Source organism: Neopelma chrysocephalum, unplaced genomic scaffold (genome assembly GCF_003984885.1).
Source record: "Neopelma chrysocephalum unplaced genomic scaffold, ASM398488v2 Primary Assembly neopelma1_147357, whole genome shotgun sequence".
Taxonomy (NCBI): domain Eukaryota; kingdom Metazoa; phylum Chordata; class Aves; order Passeriformes; family Pipridae; genus Neopelma; species Neopelma chrysocephalum.
This window is the reverse complement of record NW_020933363.1, coordinates 1-6,318: the sequence shown is the minus strand read 5'-3', so window position 1 is coordinate 6,318 and position 6,318 is coordinate 1. Positions and strand designations below refer to the sequence as shown.

At 43.7% G+C, this 6,318-nt stretch overlaps 1 pseudogene; it reads right to left on the bottom strand.

The window, feature by feature from the left end:
* Positions 1 to 3,730: 3,730 nt before the first annotated feature.
* Positions 3,731 to 4,609, bottom strand: LOC113962344 (annotated as a pseudogene).
* Positions 4,610 to 6,318: the final 1,709 nt, after the last annotated feature.

The window sequence follows — 6,318 nt, the reverse complement described above, 5'->3', positions numbered from 1 at the left end:
TAGTGGATCCAGGTAGGCCGTTCTTTTATTCGAACCGCGGTGAAGGTGGTCAGCAGCACTTGGAAAGGTCCCTCCCACTTTTCTTGTAGGGGTTTTCCTAGAAGATTCTTAACATATACCCAATCACCGGGGTTAAATGGATGCAATTTACAATCAGGTTGTTTGGGTTGATGTTCTATTACTACAGCAGTATTTTTATCAAAGTGTTTTCCTACAGTAATTATATAATCATAGATATACTGGTTACCTATTTGATCTACAGCATCGCTATTCACAACTTGCATAGCATAAGGTCGACCATAGAGTATTTCAAATGGACTCAGTTTTTCTTTTGATCGAGGTTTGACCCTTAGTCTGATTAGAGCAATAGGCAAAGCCTGATACCATTGTAAATTAGTTTCTTGGCATATTTTCGCAATTTGTTGTTTGATAAGATGATTCATTTTCTCTACCTGTCCACTGGCTTGAGGTCTGTATGGCGTATGTAATTGCCATTTAATTTGCAATGCCTTGCTTATTGCTCTTACGACTGTTGCACAAAATTGTGAACCTCTGTCTGAAGAGATGTTTCTTGGTATTCCGAATCGTGGTATGATTTCATTTAATAAGACTCTAATAACTTCTCTTTCTTTGCTTGTCCTGCAGGGGAATGCTTCAGGCCACCCAGAAAATGTGTCTGTTAGCACCAATAAATATTTATACCCCCCTTTTCTTGGAAGTTCAGTGAAGTCAATTTGCCATACTTCACCTGGGAATTTGCCTCGATTTATTGCTCCTAAATGTATTTTGGTTCCTGTATTTGGGTTATTTTTCAGGCATCTTTCACATTGGGACGTGACTTGTTTTATGGTAGTGAATAGTTTTGGGCCGGCTATCCTAGTCTGCAAATATTGATAAAGTGGATCTAAACTCCAGTGGGCTTTTTCGTGTTCAGTTTTCACAAATTGCCACATTAATTTGCCCGGTATTATTAATTGTCCTGTTTCTAATTGACCCCACCCATTGTCTAACAATTTACCTTTATTCCTTTGGATCCACCTATGATCTGATTCCTGATAGTTTGGTTGAAAATTAGTATTTAGTTCTCCTGGTACTAAAGCTGTTATGACTACTTCTTCGGTTCTTGCAGCAGCTGCTTTAGCTTCTGCATCAGCTTTTCTATTTCCTATTTCTGGAACAGTGTTACCTTTCAGGTGTCCCTTGCAATGCATTATGGCCACTTGTTCTGGGAGTTGGACTGCTTCTAGCAATTGTAGAATTTCTTCTGCGTGTTTGATGGTTTTCCCTTCGGTAGTTAGCAGACCTCTTTCTTTCCAGATTGCTCCGTGAGCATGCACGACAGAGAAGGCATACTTAGAATCTGTCCAAATGTTAATTCGTATACCCTCTGCTAATTCCAGAGCTCGGGTAAGAGCTATCAGTTCAGCTTTTTGTGCTGAGGTCCCTGCAGGTAAAGGGTTTGATTCGATTACCTCCTCTGTTGTGGTCACTGCGTAGCCTGCCATCCTTACTCTTTGCTTCACAAAGCTGCTGCCATCGGAAAACCAGTTGTCTGCATCTTCAAATGGTTCTTCTTTGAGGTCCGGGCGGCTGGAGTAGACAGCATCGATGGTTTCTAGGCAATCATGTTCGAGTGGTTCTGCTGACATTCTTCCTTCTAGAAATGAGGCTGGATTCACAATGTTAGTGACTTGGATGGTTATGTCATCTGATTCAGCTAGGATTGCTTGGTACTTTAGGAATCTGGAGGGTGATAACCAATGGCCACCCTTTTGTTCTAGTACTGCGGATACAGTGTGGGACACTAACACAGTCATTTTCTGGCCCAGTGTGAGTTTCCTGGCCTCTTCTATGTTTATGATTACTGCGGCCACTGCTTTCAGACAGTTGGGTCATCCTTTGCTTACTTCATCCAACTGTTTGGAGAAATAAGCTACAGCTCTTTTGTGTGGTCCCAGTTGCTGTGCCAAGACTCCTAAAGCCATTCCTTGCCGTTCATGGGAGAACAGCCAAAACGGTTTTGTTACATCAGGCAGACCCAAAGCTGGGGCTCTCATAAGTTCTTGTTTCAGTCTCTTAAAAGCCCTTTCTGCTTCGGGAGTCTAAACTAGGATATTTTTGGTCTCTTTTAGCAGATCATACAGTGGTTTGGCAAGTATCCCGTATTGATAGATCCATAAACGACACCAACCTGTCATTCCAAGGAAGGCTTGTAGATCTCTCACCGTTTCTGGTCTGGGCATCTGGCAGATGGCTTCTTTTCTTGTTGTTCCTAGGGATCGTTGTCCTCCAGAGATCTCATATCCCAGGTATATTACTTTGTTCTGTACTAGCTGTGCCTTCTGTTGAGAGACTCGATATCCATTTAAACCCAGGAAATTCAATAGAGAAATCGTCCAGTTAACAAATTCTTCTTCTGTTTTAGTTGCTATTAATAGATCATCTACATATTGCAGAAGAGTACCATCTCCTTGTGGCCTTTCCCATTGTTCCAATTCTCTGGCTAATTGATTTCCAAAAATGGTTGGACTGTTTTTATAGCCCTGGGGTAACACCGTCCAGGTTAACTGGGTCTTTCTCCCTTTGCTCACAGATTCCCATTCAAAAGCAAAAATCTTTTGGCTTTCTGGGGCTAAGGGAAGGCAGAAGAATGCATCTTTTAGATCTAATACCGTGAACCAAACTAAATTGTCTTTCAATCTAGTTAGGAGTGTGTAAGGATTGGCTACTACCGGATGTAGTGTTTTTGTTATGGCATTCACAGCTCTTAAATCTTGAACTAGTCTATATGTCCCATTTGGCTTTTTGACTGGTAGGATTGGTGTGTTGTAGTCTGATTCACATTCGATTAATAGTCCTAATCCTAGGAATTTTTTGATTATTGGTTCGATTCCTTTCCTGTCTTCTAACCTTAGTGGGTATTGTTTCTTCACTACTGGTCTTGCTCCAGGTATTAGTTCAATTTTGATAGGTGTTGCCTGTTTTGATTTCCCAGGTATATCTGTAGCCCATACTAATGGGTATGCTTCACTCATAATTCGTTCAGTATTATGATTGTCAGGCTCAGTATTATGATTGTCAGGCTTTGGCTCTATGCAACTGATTGTTAAGCTTAAGGCTGCAATCAGTTGTTCTTCATTTACCTGGAATTCAAGTTTGTCCTGGTTAAATTTTATTACGGCTCCTAAATTTTCTAGCAAATCTCTTCCTAGTAGAGGTTTTGGGGAGTTTGGTAAGTATAAAAACTGATGGATTCCCATTTGCTTTCCAATTTTGTATTTAATGGGTTTTAAAAAGTAAGCTTTTCTGGTTGGCCTGTTGCTCCTACCACTTGCACAAATTCATCACTCTTGGGCACCAGTTCTTGATTTAAAACTGAGAACGTTGCTCCTGTGTCAATTAAAAGGTTAATTCTTTTTCACCTTCCCCTAGCTCCATTTTAACCAGTGGGTCTGCTAGGGAACGACTCACCGGTCCCCTTCATTCGCTGCTTTGATGTGCAATTGCAGCATTTCCAGATTGCTCTTTTAGTTGAGGGCAGTCCCGCCTCCAGTGGCCTATTTGCAAACAATGGAAACACTGGTTTGATCTTATTCTGGTTTGCTGGGAGAGGAAACTTCCTCTTCCCCTTGCAGGGTAACCATAATCCCTACCCCTAGTATTTGTTTCCGGGAATCTTGTGTTCTGGGCTGCACTGCTGCTGCTATCATTCTAGTGGGCCTTCCATCTTTTAGCCGATCATGAAGGCTCCAAAAAAACTTGCTTCTTTTTCCATGTCAACTAAGTCGATGTTACTGACAGAGACAAAAATCTTGTCCTCTCTTTTCAGCTGAAATACACCACCTTGGTAGGTGGAATAAAGTCCATACTCTGTCTTTTTAGACCAGCAGCTTGTTCTTGCACTCTTCATGAGCAATATGGGCTCAGGGTAATTGGTCAGTTTGTAAATGTATTGGACAAGCTGTTTGGGGTCTCTGATTTGTCTCAGTGAATCTGAATCCTCGTTCCTGTTTTCACGGAAGCGGAAGTAAATTTGTGAGTAGATGTAATAAAGACCTGTATGGGGTATCACTAACTCGCCATTTTTCAGCTCCACATTGTAACGGAAAGAGTGGGTCTTCCTTGACGATTCCCAGTTTATTTTATGTCCGAATCCTTTTCTGGGCGAGAAATAGCGTGTGAGCAGGGAATTCCTCTTGTTGCTGCTGCCCGTCAGATGCGCTGCGGCTCTGTGGATGGGACCACATGGCTGCTGCCTGCCGGTGTGTGACAGTGCTAGAGTTCTTTCAGCGTTGACTGCAGATATGTTTTCCTCGTAGCTTTTCGACATAATCTTTTTAATTAACTTTCCCAGGTGCCACTTCACTTGCCAGCAGGGATCAGCTTCTCTGTCTTCACTTTTAATTCCCTCCAAATTTTGGATGGAATTTCTGATTTCCTCCCTGGTAAGACAAGCGATACCGCTCTTGGAGTACATGTCCTGGAGCTGTTTGAGCTCACTGGTGAAGTACAGGAAGGTGACAGCCATGCAGATGGACTGCAGGAGCATGGCGGCCACCACCACGGCCCCGCAGGTCTGCGCAGGGCTGGGCCCGCTCAGCGACAGCATCACGGGGCTCGCTCGGTTCCCGTCTAAAGGTGTTTTTCAGTTTGTCCCACCACGTCATAAACAGAATACTATTGCTGACCTTAGTGAGTGGTTATGGACTCGGTGTCGGGAGTAGTCAGTGTGATTTATGTCGGGCAAATCTATAGGGAGTATTATCAGGCTAGCTGACCTGGAGATTGTGCTTTCAGATCTAATTACAAAGACTTTTCTTTCTTATTTTTGTTCCCACACTTCGTGTCACAATTTCCAGTCGCTTCGTCCGTTTCTGGCCTGGCTCCTCGCGGAGAACAGGAACCGCAGAGCGGGACTCCTCACTCGCTCCGCAGCGATGCCGCGTCTCAATCACACTCATACATACTTGCACACTTTAACTAAAGACTTTCCTACCTTCCTGTTTCATTCAGATAATCTGCGTTACCGAATTGGGTCACGAGATGGCGCTGCAGACCGGGTCGATCTATCTTATCACAAAGCCACAAGTTGACACTGTGAACTGTAAAATACACCTTTTACAGAGGATATAATTAAAGGAATTATATGTACGCTGGTCTATGAGTACGCCGACAATAAAATCTTATCCAGTTGGTTTGCGCTAAATCTTGGCTGGACCAACAGCAGATACAGTAAAATTGAGAGATCGCCCCAACACAATTTCCTGCGTTCCTCTTGGACCCAAAATGTACTTTCCACAGTGATTACACAAGGCTCTAACGTACAGGGAACAAAGGCAAAAGGGACAGATCTTAATTCTAGGATGTTGTCTCGTTAATGATCTCTCATTTATCTGTGCCGAGTGGCAATCGCTCCCCATGCAAAGTTCTAAAACACTTCACAAAGTGAGCTTATCCAGCTGGTTATTTCACGACAAGTTAAATACTCCGCAACACAGCTTACTACATGCGCAACAGGGACAAACAACACACTACAATATACAACTAAAACACTCGACAAGCAAATAACAGAAACTTAAAAGAAACACAGCATATAGATACATAACAGCTCCTTAAGAAAACACGGCAAGGACACACAGCAATCTCTTATCTCTACAAACAGCATTCCAGGGATTCTTTAGTAGAACTAGAGATTCCCCGGGTCCTAAAGCCTCACAGCACTATAGACAATTACAAACGTAGTTTAAACATAAAAGGGGAATCACACCGATATGATTTCGGGCCTCCAACCCGGAGCCTTTAACTCAGACAGAGCACCCAGTAGGACTTTAACCTAAAATTGGGGTTCGTGTCGGAGCAAAGGCAAATACAACAGTGTGATTCCTGCAGTTGCTGGGCCTCCAACCCGCAACAAAGTATCTAGCAGGACTTTAACCTGCAGTTGCTGGGCCTCCAACCCGCAACAAAATTATCCAGCAGGACTTTAACCTGCAGTTGGGGTTTTAGTGCGTCGGAGCGTCCTCCGACTTTCCCCGGGATACAGCGTCCTGTATCCCCCTACTGAACCAAGCGCTTTTCTCTATGAATCACAATTTAGAGCACAAGTACCTCTTAATTTGAAGCAGGCGGTTCGTGTCCGTCGGCTCGTGATTCCAAGGGGTCGGGAGACTTCGCCGACAGAAATCTCGTCGGAGGGGCCCCAGAAGCGTCACGAGCCCCCGGGACTCACAGGGTCGAGGAGACTAGCCTAGTCCTGCCGCGGTCGCCAAAATGATGCCAAGATTTTGCCCCAAAAGGCACGAACGAGAAGAAACTGCT